Genomic DNA, 13,058 nt, shown 5'->3' with positions numbered 1-13,058 from the left:
TCTTCACCGGTAGTAAACTGAACCTTCCAAGAACAACGGTCCCCAGATATTTTTGGAAATATTTTGATGTACTCGTGATTTAAAAAAAATTGGTTTTTTATTTAACTAGAATTTAGGTGGTTTTAACATCAGACAGACAGCAGATTACTAGTACAGGTCAGCCAAAATCAAACTAAAAACCTAAATTTCGATTTTTGAAATTTTAAAAATGTTCGGTTTCGGTGTTTGGGTTTTTGTTTATTCGGTTTTCGTATTTTCGATTTGGTTTTGGTTTTTCGGTTTAAATAATTTTGGTAATTATTAACTAAGTGATTATTATATATTTGGTCAAAAATATTTGAGTTATATATTTATTGAATTTTTATAAATTACTTAATATAAAAAACTAGAAATTCGGTTCGGTTCGGTGTTTTCGGTTTTTATTATATGTAAAACCAATACCAAACCGAAGTCCAGTTTTTACAAAAACATAAAACCAAACCGTCATTTTTTGTTCCAATTCGGTTTTTTTAGTTTCAAAGTGGTTTTTTTATTTCTTGCACTCCTCTATGTCATCCAATTGTTCAATAAGTGTCGTACACGTCAGCGAGGTATGACATGTGTGAGTGTTGTTTGATATAATTGGTAAACATGGACAGCCACGTGAAAAGTAAGTTGACATGTTCTTGTAATCCGTTACCTGAGATAACAAACTACTTAAACCATTTAAATTCTAGTTCACCATCAAAAACCTTTTTTTTTGTTTTTCCTTTTTTTCTTTATTGAATTCACCTATTTCATAAAAAAAATTCAATATTTTTGTGGCTTGGTTTATAACATGGATACGACGTCGTCTGGTTAAAGATATTATTAAGGTTTTGTTGCTTATGGTTTAAGGGTTGGATCATGGATGGACCAATGAGAATCAGGTGTTGGGTTTGAGGGTCGACAAATATCTGGTGGGACCCTTTGGTAGTTAGTTCTAGATGGGTTATGTCATATGTGACAAATAGTCCAAATTCTTGTCCTACTATTTTTAGGTTAAAATTGTTGAATTAAGGTTTCACCATTAACTGTTGCTTGCGGTTTATAAAGGACAAATTGTATTTGTTTTTGTTTTGATTTTTGATGAGTTGAATTGAATTGAATTGAATTGAATTGAATTGAAATTTTTGTTTACTTTTCAAATTTATAAAAAAAATTCTGAAGGATAAAAATGATTTTAGATTTTAAAATATATACTTTTCAAAATGATTTAGGTGTAAGTTTAGTTTGTTGAATTTCACATAATAGCATGGTTTGTTTTCTGGCTTGTAGCATGTATATTTCATTTTTCTTTTTTTACGTTGTTAGGCTTCTTGCGTTTTGTAAGCTGTCCATTTTTTTTCTCTTTCTCGTGTTACCGGCTTTAAAAAAAATAGATATTATTTTTTCAACCTAGCGTTAGTGGAAAACTTATTTATCAAAATGATGGTCTCCAAAATTATTTATAGAGTTTAGTATTGTTAGAAATTTATTGTTTATCTTCTGATCGCATTGGATAAAATCTAATTAAATAGTAACTAAATAAATTTAAAAATGGTCTCTTAAGGTAGAATGTTCTACCAAACCAACGTCCTGACGTTTAGAAGTACCACCTAAGGCGAGATGCAGGGTGCCCAACCTAAGTCCAACCCGAGCCTCATATACAACCCAAAGTCAAAACATGTGTCAAAACACATTAACTCCAATAAGAGTTTTCGTGTGTAAATACTTACATTATTGGTTTGGCCCACAAAATACATTTTATTTTATTTTAACAAATTAACACTATGTGATCACAAGTGTATAACTAAAAATGGTATAAAACAATATGGTTTAACTATAAAACTTCTCATATTTCTTTTAAAATGCACATATAATATCCAAAACAGATATAAGTTATCACACGAAACATATGTTTAAAAGTTACAGAAATAAATCGATTAACCCCATACCCAACATTTTGATCGTTTAGCGAAAAGTGATCTTATATTTAACCAACCCGCAGCCCGTTTAGAACCAAATAAACAATGACTAAACAAGATAACCAAATAAACATCAACTTTTAACAGTTTTAAGTTTTAACCAGTGAATCAAAATAAACCAGCCGATTGAAGTTATCGATGATCAATAAAACATTAAACTACCGAAGATTGTAAATTATACAAAATAACATACTAATCAAACATTATATTCATTAAGAGGAAGCTTTTAATTCAGACACGACCAACTTTTCGTTACACAAAAGTATGAAAAGTTCGGTAACGTACATTCAAAAAGGTCCGGTTTCTGATCCAAATACTTGTACCCTAAGCATGAAGATTTGTACCCTGACCTCCAATTTGCCTGCTCAACAACTTACATACAAGTACAAGAACCTTGTAAGACAAAAACATCAGATTCCTCCTGTTGGTAATGGATCAAAAGCATATATAGTTTTTTTTAACTATCTTTAAACTGCAAAAGATCAAATGAGCAAATCTTTATATGCATCAAGTCCTTGGCTTTCAGAATACTGCTTCAGTTTAAATAAAGCCCGCTTTCCAACTGTCTAATCCGTTCTTTCGATACCCCCATCATGATTCCTATATCGGCTAACGATTTCCGGACCTCGCAGCCGATTCCGTACCGCAATCTAATTACTTTCCGTTCTTTCTGATTCAGAACCCCGAGAAGGTTTTTGATATGGTTTCTCATTAGTTGCTTTGATGCACAGTCATCTGGGCTGTCCATTGTAGTGTCCGGAGTGATTTCCTGGTTAAAAAACAAATAATTAATTTATATAGATATGTATAAGACCACCAACTTAAATTTTAGCAAGAGGTGCACAAATCACTTTCTGGGCCTAAACCGATTTGGGGCTTGTAGGTGAACTGAACGTTTAGTTAATCGTTCATGAACTGATCCATGGGAAGTTTGTTTATGTTGGTATATTTAGTAGACGAACGAACACGAACAACATTTTTTGTTCATTTTGTTAAACGATCAAACATGAAAATGTATCATTTGTTATTATGCTCGTGAATGTTCATTTATTTAAGCTCGTTTATGTTCGTTGGTTTATGTTTGTGTAAGTTAGTTCATTTATACGTTTACTAAAAGCTTTTAGGTGCGTTACAATTTACCCTAGTTTTATTAATTTTTCAGTGACAGCATAATGATGTTCATGTTTAATTCAATTGATGTTCGCTCAATTTTGTTCGTTGATCTATGTACATATAAGTTCGATCATTTATATTCACTTGTGTTCATATATGTTTGTTTATACTGGTAATAACGGACATAAACGAGCATGTACACATTCAGTTTCTTAACGAATGAACACGAACAAGAATTCTCCATTTGTTCAATTATTCGTGTTCGACCTTTTGTTCGATTAAAGTTAAACAAACTACACGGACATGAACCGTTCATTTTCGTTCGGTTTGGTTCGGTTCGTATACAGGCCTAGTCAAAGATGGTCAAAACTGGTTTTTCCCCAAAGCAGTTTAGGTAACATGTCGAAATGTGGTCAAAGCAGTTTGGTCAAGGTTGATTTGGACATTTGACCCATCGGGTCAAAACACCTTTATTTTTATTTTTGAATTTTATTATTTTTAATATTTTGCTTATCAACTTTTTATTGCTGGAGAAAAGAAACATGATGTAAGTTTTTTCTTGGGAACCTATTGTAACCTTGAAAAGCTAAATTGACAAATGTATAACATTTGATTTGAAAGCTGCATTTTTATCGAATAACTAATTAACACTTGCTATAATCACGCATTTATAATATTTACGTGTACTCTTCTTATTAGAGTAAAATAAATGTAATTTAGTGCACTAAACTAGAATCATGGTAAATTGGTAATTACCTCATATGTAGTACTATCATTGGCCCAAATGGGCTTTTGCAACGAAAGTGTTATTTTTTGTATCGATTTCAACTTTTGCAGTTTCTCAACAGTAAGTCCAGCTTGATCTGCAATTTGTTTTTGTGTCGGTTCATGATTTCCTCCACGTATGATCGATCTCCTTGCTTCACTAACCTTGTACAGCATACTATATACACCCTCCTGCATGTTAAAATAATTAAAAACGTGTTTCTGTAACACGGAACAAAATATACAAAAAGATTGCATACGGGCAAACGGATAAGTTTTGAATTTTGAAATATTGCTTGTCTAATTGACTGTCTTATCCACCAATAAGCATAAGTAGCAAACCGACAGCCGGCTTGAGGCTTAAACTTTTGTACACTCCTCATGAGGCCCATACTACCGTCCTGTAAATATTATAGTTGACTAGTCAAATAATGAATGATAAACATAATTACATAAAATTATGTAAAATAAGGATTAAGTTTACCTGTAAAAGGTCTTGAAGGTCAAGTCCACGTCCCCTATATTGTTTTGCTATATAAACAACCATACGTAAATTGGCACATATTAATTTCTCTCGGCTGCTATTACCAAGGTGGAGTTGACTTTTTAACTCTTGGCAGTTAAGACTAGCGGCCTCAGCCCATTCGACTAATGTCGGTTCACGGCCAAATTGGTTATGTAACCGACACCTCACTTCTTCTAATCTCATCCCACACTGAAATAGAATTTGTGATTAAATTAAGTCAACATATAATATGGAATTATGGATCTTGCTGACTAACGTACCTTTATATGGGCAATGAGTTCAAGTTCTTCTTTTGAATTCAAAAGTTCTCATGTTACGGGACGTGCCAAGAACATTCTAAGCGGATCGTGTAAATTGGCATCTTTATATGATGTTTTTTTCTCAGGTGGGTCAGGTTTTGTAGAAGCGTTACTCTCGCGAACAATAACGTTTGACTTTGACCCCTTTCTTCTCTTGGATTGTCTTTCTAGGAGGCGTGTTGACTTCACAAATTTGACCTTTTTGGTTTGTGGTTCGGTTGAACTTGTAGTTCCTAAGCTGAAAAACACCATACATTAAACTCTTGAAAATAAATCTTCCCAGATAATTATAATCCGTGTAAAGAAAAAGTCAAAGGCACGACCTTGAAGTGGGGCTATCAAAGTCAACCTTAAACGATTCACTATTATCCACTAGTGAAGCTGCTTCTTTTGAAGCTGATAGAGCTTGTTTCGCAAGAGCAATTACTTTTTCCATTTCGATATTAATATTTTTTTTGGTCCCGTACGGAACGGGCTGCATAATCGAGGAGGAAAGTATATTTTCTCTTGTCTCTGACTCTGATGAAGGTAGCCTGTGAAAAGTAAAAAATGGTCAAACTGGCCCGTTTAGAACTAAATGGTTAAGGTTGACACACGACACATATGATAACATAATTTGATTAGTCTTACAAATACCATAAACCAGGCCATTGCAGCAACTGAGACTGGAATTCTTTAAGGTATTGATCAGAACTTAAAGCATTCACTTCACATGCTCCTAACTGCCTGTTGTCTGTTATTATGAACAATAAAAATACATCAAAAGGCTGTTAAAGTTATTCAACAGTTGTCAAAATAGTATAATGTTGTAGTAAAATAGACGATAGATGATGGTTAAAGAATAATACAAGATATCGCCTAATTTCTATTGTAAAAAGTTGTAAGTGTTACCTGCGATGTTTTGTCATCTTTTATGGTCTGCAATAATGGCTTGCTTTCGGGACGTTGTTCTTGAATCAGCACAGAAGTAGGGAAATGTTGAGCTAAAGAAGTTGCTAACATAGAAGAATGTGCAGGAGCTGCTGGCTCACATAACTTTAAAGCTGCAATAGGGTGTTGTCATCAATAATAATGAGTTAATGACCTTGATATGAATAAAAACAAGCCAATATAACAAAAACAAGACACATCAACCTCATAATTCACAGATATTTAGTGATGAAAATAAATTTAGATATATGCAGAGGTTATAGTAACAGTGAATTGAAGATGATGCTTACCCGTTTTGGGGATTTTTTAGAATGGTAGTTCATAATCAATGAATTCGATTACTTCTATAGGGGAAAGTCAACGTACAAATGAAATTAACGTGCTAATTGTGAGAATCAAGTAGAGTAATTATGTAATTACATCACAATGTAATATATAATTACTCTACTTGTATATATAATTACTCTACTTGATTCTCACAATTAGCACGTTAATTTCATTTGTATCTGATCCAAACCCTACTTCTATATGCATTAAACATTCCCAAAAATGGTAACTAAATTCCTAAGCTGAAGTGAAATGTGCAAAAGTGTATCTAATATACAACCAAAATCTACGGTGCAAATGAGCCAAACCACTCACGAGCTACTCAAGATCAGCTTGATAAAAAGCTCGAAACCAGCCGAGCCTTATCAAGCTCAAACCTTGTCTGGGAAAATCGTTTTGACGAGCCTAATGTATTTTTAACTTTTTAATTCTTTCAGACACCTATGTATTAAATTTACACTTCACAGCTGAGCTTTGGATCGTTTAAGGTATTGCACACAAACCTCAAGCCGAGATTACGCTCGTTTAAGCTTCTTTTTTTTTCTTTTTTTTCAAAATTTATAAATAATCAAATTGTGTATAATTTAACTAATAAAAAAATAAATCAGCCGAGCTCGAGCTCTGGTAAGTCAATACAAGCCGGGCTCGGGCACTGGTCAGCTCCACCCCTACCAAAATCTCTAAAATTTATACTACATGTGTACATTTATATACTAAACAAGGTAAAGAACCCAAACAAGTAAGAAGAAAGTAACAAAAACTTCAAAATTCAAACAAGCAAATCATCAAACACTTGGTGGGCACAAACATTTGCACACAAAAATCCAAAATTTAACCTGAAGGAGGATGAGGGGATTGCTTTAGTTGGGTTCTTGGTGGCAAAGATAATGAAGAAGAAAGCAACTTGCTTGCTGCTGCAGCCTCCATTAACAAGCATCAATGTGATAATTAATTAAAAACAATTAATTTTCAATGAAGAAGAAGAACAATGGGTTTTTCTCTGGCTCTGAATCCATGAGAGTGAAAGTGGGTTTATCTTTTGCAAGAGGATAATGGTTTTAAGCTTTATATAGTTTTAGTGTTATACCCTTGTTATATATCTTTATTGCAAATATTATCCTTTGAATAACTGACTTGACAAAAAGGGAGGTGGGAGTTGAGACCCGTTTGGCCTCGACCATCCCGGGGGTGTTCCCGCGTCCCGCACAGGCGCACACCCCCAAACCATTTTTCCCAATTTTCTATACTTTATCCCTTTCCCTTTAAGTTTTCTTTTTGGATGGGTGTAGTGACCTTCTATCGGATTTTTTTTTGTCGGACTCAAGGGATATTTGATACATGCTTAAATATGTTTTCTTAAATTAATTATCTCGCATGTACATAAAACTATGTAGCATATACAATTCGGGTTTAGATATTACAAATTAAATTAACGTGCTAGCTGTGAGAATCAACAAAATGTAATTACACTATTATGTAATTACGTAATTACACTACTTGTAAATATAATTACACTACTTGATTCTCACAGTTAACACGCTACTTTAATTTGTAAGTTAACTTTCCCATATACAATTCAAGTATATGCATACTATCCTTACCTTTTTAGACCATGTGAATATGTTTTTATGGATAAAATGGGCTGTTGAAATGTTTGAATCTCCCTTGAAAAAAAAACTCAGTTGTAAACAAGCAGAGCTGGTAAACTAGTCAAACTCGAGCTCACTCTCGGCTTGTTTTAAGTATAACCCAATCTTTTTTTTTTTTGTGAAATAAGCTAAAAATAGGCCACTTTTGAAGCATATAATATTTCAGCCCAATATTTTAGTCCAATTTCTTTAATAGTGTTTAATTTCTATTTTTATTTAACGGTCCAACATTTAAAGACTTCAGCCAATCAATCACCGTCTACTGATGACAACGTAACTTGTTGTCCGCTTACATGTGTCTCTGTTATAATTGAATCATTTTGTTCAATACAAATCACTGCCTACTCTTCTTAAGGCCAAATTGTCGTTTAAGTGTTTTTTTTAACGATCAACGAATAAATTAAGCACAACTACCCGAGAGAACTCAATGGCAAAAGACGGCCCCATATGTCCGCGATCGTAGACAACACGGGGTAGCCCACCAACTCCCGTTCCGGGGAAAACCTGCCACCCAAGGCCTACTACGATGAAACCCAGTTGGGATAAGATTCGAACTTAAGACCTTGCAGTCTCCGGCCCAAATATTCACTTCACTCCAATGCTAGTTGAGCTAAGTTTTTAACATCCAAATCAACAAGGTACACTTACGTTCATTGTTGTAAATCTTATTGATATCAAGCAAACCTTGGCTCATTTCACTCAACTTGACTCGCTAACAATCATGGGCAACCCGCAAAGTGGGTCAAGCTTCAAAAAAAAAATTATACATAGAGAAACCCAGAGGTCCTAAACAACATTTTGTAACCATTTTCTCTTAACGTACGTAGGATACTAACAACTAACTTTTAAACTGAAAACTAAGCATGCAAGTGAACGTGGGATTGAAAAATGTACATGGATGTAATGAGAGGTGAACGTGGGTGAAGGCTGTTGAACATATCACAACCGTATGACTAAATATATGCATCTTAAAAACATTAAAAAAAACACATATGGATATAACTTCAAACTTTTAAACGACCATCCATAAAACACCTGAGGCTCTGGCTAAGGTTTTGACAAAAAAAGCATGTTGAAAATTATTGATCCACAACGGTCATTTAATAATATCCAAGCCTTCATTCTAACTACCCGGGGGGGGGGTCAAACTTTAAAAGTTATCGGTTTAAACAACTGTTTGGTCAATATATTTGTTTTGACCGGTCAAACTTTTGAAATATTTTTGTCAAAACGGTGGTCCCATCACTATTCGGACATCGTTATATATGATTAAATGTCAAACGACGTGTGTATAAATTGTCGTAGTACGACTGCCAATTGCAACAAGAGCGATCGAAGTACATAACATATTGTGGCAAACAGTAACAAAATTAAAACTATTCTATCGTTACAAACAAACATTAACCAATAATACAAGTAACATATGACCATATAATCAACATTAAAACCTAACAACTAGATTTCGAAGAATTCGGCATCAAAAAGAAAGCAGAATCCCAAGCATAATGAAAATGAATCGATTCGGAAGGTTTAATCGGACGACCACCGTTAACGATGCATCGATCATTCTCAATTCGTATAAAGACCTTCGGGTCTACTTTCTCGACCGTTTGGAACCCGTTACACGACACAATAAGGTGACGTTGAGAACACTTGCAATTGTTCATAAATATAACGTTCCATTCTTGTTTATCTAGTTGAAGAAACGTGGATCCGCTCACTGGTAGCAGATCTACTTTCCTCGGGTATGATTAAACTGTTTCACCGATGGTTCATTTGAATCCGTGTTCTTCCACCTACAAAATGAACAGCGCCGTTACTTACCCCTCAGAAAGGGACAGAGGGGTCCTCTTTGGGGTAACCCTCCGGCGTGAGAATCAGTATCTTTGTGGAGAAGATAATAAAGTGTGAGTCAGTGAAATCTCAAGAGTATTGCTGAATCGCTGAATACTCTTGATTATGTGACTGTGTGTTTTCTGTAACTGACTGTGAGTGAATACAATTCAATATGATTGAATGTGATATCACTGCTTGTAACTGTCAATGATTGAGTGTGAATGAATGTCTCATCAAAGTGGAGTTGATGCTGTATTTATAGTGCTAGGGTTTCCACTGGCTGGGCTCAGCCTCGTTGGCCTCCTCCAATCGCACTGCGCCACGTGTCCTCTGGGACACCTGGCGCTTTCTCGTTGGTTGAAATCATGTGGTAGCACATGTGTCATGCTGAGTTGTCGACCTTTCATTTGGCAGCTGTCAACATCAGCATATTCTTACTCCTTAAAAAGATGCCTTCTAGAAGAGTGTCTGACGTGCACAATCAAGGTTGCCCTGATCCTGATTTGGATAAGGACGAGGTTGATTATGTGTACGTGTGATATGCGCCCATCCTGAGAATGCGCGAAGTCTTCTTTTTATTCTCACGCGCAGATATTTCATGCGCAGGTGTGATATGCACGAGCGTGTGATATGCGCCGCGCGCTGGTGCGCCACGCGCATATGTGACGCGCGAGCATATGTGATGTGCAAGAGCATGCGATATGCGCCGCGCGCATATGTGATGCGCGAGCATATGATGCCTGAGCATGTTTTGTATGCGCGATGCGCCTGGGTTTTGGCTTTGTGCCTTCATAATGTCTTTATCTTGTGGGTTGACCCGCCTTGCTTGGTGTTGAGGCGGGTACATACCTCTTCAAGCCCCCCCAGTCTAATGTGTGTCTTATCTTGCGCGAGCGTGGTAAGATAGATATTAGACTCACTGAATTGTCCTTTTATAGGGGGTTTTGTCGTTTTCTTGGTTGTTTCCATCGTCGCGCGAAGTTCTATCCATTTGGTTGAAAACGAAAGGTCCAAACACGTGGTTGGTTGGTGATGACGTGCGCCGTAAACGTGTCAGACGTTTCGTGTGCTCGAGGTGCTACAGTTGCCTTTCACGTCCCCTCACACAGCTGTCTTGAACACGTGTCGCATTCGCATTGGTTAGTACCTGCGAGTGGGGGCGCGTCTCTGTTCCGTGGCAGGTCGGTTACATCTTTTTGTCCCCTCACACAGCTGTTAGGGACACGTGTCGCGCCTTCGTTGGGTTGCCCCTGCGAGTGGGGGCGCGTGAAACCCGATCAGCTGCCACATTTCTCTCTCCTGGGCCTATAAAAGCAGGCCCTTAGGAAATTTTTATCTTCATCTTCATTGTTGCTAAAATTCAAATTTCTGCTTTCACATTCTGATTTGAGTGTTTACATCGATTCGAATCCTCGATTATCGGCTATTACAGTTGTATGTCTGATAGTTCATACTCGTCTAGCCCTTCAATCACCTCCGTTGCCTCTCGAAGACGCCGTGTGAAATCTGTGGTGATGTCGACATTGAAGCAAAAGGGGAAGGGGAAGAAGGTTGTTGAGACCACATCGGAGGAAGTAGGGAGGACCAAGGCCACCAAAAGGTGGAATGAAATCCCCTGCAAATTGAAGCAGGCAGATCTCGACAACCTGATCACCTCTCAGGGCTTTCCCACCCTGTTTGGCTGCATGTTGCCTAGGTCCGGGCAAACGGCGGCGGACCCGCCTGCCGGCTATATATCCCTATATAGCCACTTTTTCACCCACTGCAACCTTCGTCTCCCGATGACAAGGTTTGTGGGTGCACTGTTGAAGTTCTATGGGATTCACATATCCCAAGTCCATCCGTTTGGACTCGTGCGCGTGACTCACTTTGAGTTCATGTGCAAATCCCAGCGCGAGGAACCCACTCCTCGGCGCTTTCAATATTTTTATAAGGCCAAGATCCAAGACAATTGGATCTCTTTTATTCCTCGCAGTCAGAAAGTTAAGTGCTCCACTGTTTCATTCAAGAGCCTTCATGACTGGTCTGAGAGGTTTTTTTACATTAAGGCCGGTGTGATCCCCATCCGTATGACCATGCGCTCTATCACTTCTGCGCCTGCGGATGAGGGTGTCCTCAAGAACCCAACTGGCGCATGGGTTAAGAAACTGACCGCCGAACCATCCCCTGCGAAGAAAATTTGCGAGGAGGCGCTGGTTGGGGTCGGCATGAGCAGGCTCTGGGCCGACAGCGCGCTTGAGCCCGTTATCCAAGTCGACGGGTTGTGTAAGTTTTTTTATTTATTTATTTTTTTTTTATATTTGCGCGAACATCGTTCTTTTGCTGATATCATTTAACTTGGCTTTGCGCAGTCACCAAGGATTACATCCTTGCCGCTTATGATGAACATGTGGAGGGCGGCTCCGTCGAACTTGGCGCTGGGGAGGTTGGTTTCCCGGATCGCTTTGATGACCTGTTCATCCCAGTAGATCTGGATTTTGACTTTGACGGTGACGCGCCTGGTAAGCCTTCGCACTGCTGCTCATTCCTTTAGAATACCCAAGTTTATTAACATTTCTGTCGCTTGTTTTTGTAGATGCGCTTGAAAACTACGAGCTAGAGCTCGCGGAAGAGGAGGAGGAGGAAGAGGAGGCGCCTCTACTAAAGCGCAAAGCTAAGGGGAAATCTGGCGCAGGGGCCAGTAAGAAACAGAAGAAAGAGGACACCCCTGTCGCTCATCCCCATGCTCAAACGAAGGGACCTAAGGAAACCCAGGTGTTTACCACAAAGGTTTCTTTAGCTTCTCTGCCTGTGAGAGTGGGCAGACCTCCTGTCCACTTGAGGTATGGTGGCGTCGCCTCCTCCTTTCGCGCGGCTGAAGAGAGAAGCAGTGCCGCGCCTGCAACAGGTATACTTTATTTATCTTCATCTGGCTGAATTGTTATTAAACCTTTGCTCCTTTAAATGTTTGCAGAGGCAGCGACGGTAACAGATCAGCCGCAGGCGCCACAAGGTGCCACGGCTGCGCCGGGGACTCCATCGAAGTCCCCTGTTCTACCCTCTGAAAAGGGTAGAATGGATTTTATGGCGATGTTCGATGCGCGAACAGAATTGCGCCAAGGTAAGTTTTGCACATATGTCTTCTAAATTTTTCCCTTTGGAGTCAGTCATAAACAATTTTTCCTTGTTTATTTGTTCATAGGAGTTGTAGCTGGCGCAACAGTTGCTGGTGATACTCCTGGCGGCACTTCCGGCGCCGCTGGTTCTGGTCCTGCTCCTGCTAGTGCTGAATCTCCCCTTATTGGGATTACCAAGGAGCAGGAAACCGTATTGCGCGCCGAACTGGCGGCGTCGAGACCTCCCTCGCCTCCTCCTGCACGCAGCCCTCCCCGCGAGGCTGGTTTGGAGCCTTCCAGGTCGCAGGAGAAGAGGCCTGTTGAAGAAGACGAGGAGGACGAGGGGGTTCAAGTTGAAGACTCCTTGGGAGACCGCGCCAGCCCTGCGATGCCGCAAGTGTTCGCTGCGCAGACCTCTGGTGGGGCTGGCGCTGACTTTCCTGCTTCATCCCCGCAGGTATGTATTGATTTGTTGGTCCGCTGCGCGTATCTCCATATAAGTATGTTTTATGACTTAGAACTTTTCTTGTGTT

General features: G+C 38.5%; 1 pseudogene across 1 annotated transcript; it reads right to left on the bottom strand.

The window, feature by feature from the left end:
* Positions 1–2,168: 2,168 nt before the first annotated feature.
* Positions 2,169–7,075, bottom strand: LOC143618947 (RNA polymerase sigma factor sigF, chloroplastic-like; annotated as a pseudogene). Its single transcript, XR_013151115.1, has 9 exons — positions 6,782–7,075; positions 5,580–5,731; positions 5,325–5,455; positions 5,012–5,221; positions 4,650–4,926; positions 4,348–4,578; positions 4,124–4,264; positions 3,855–4,055; positions 2,169–2,754 (listed from the first exon to the last, which is right to left on the bottom strand). The product of XR_013151115.1 is annotated as an RNA polymerase sigma factor sigF, chloroplastic-like (transcript).
* Positions 7,076–13,058: the final 5,983 nt, after the last annotated feature.

The sequence above is a fragment of the Bidens hawaiensis genome, unplaced genomic scaffold, assembly GCF_021521415.1.
Source record: "Bidens hawaiensis isolate Kalapana, Puna unplaced genomic scaffold, B.hawaiensis_p1.1 tig00002343_1, whole genome shotgun sequence".
NCBI lineage: Eukaryota > Viridiplantae > Streptophyta > Magnoliopsida > Asterales > Asteraceae > Bidens > Bidens hawaiensis.
Note: the sequence above shows the minus strand (reverse complement) of the source record. Positions and strands in the feature narration are given on the sequence as shown.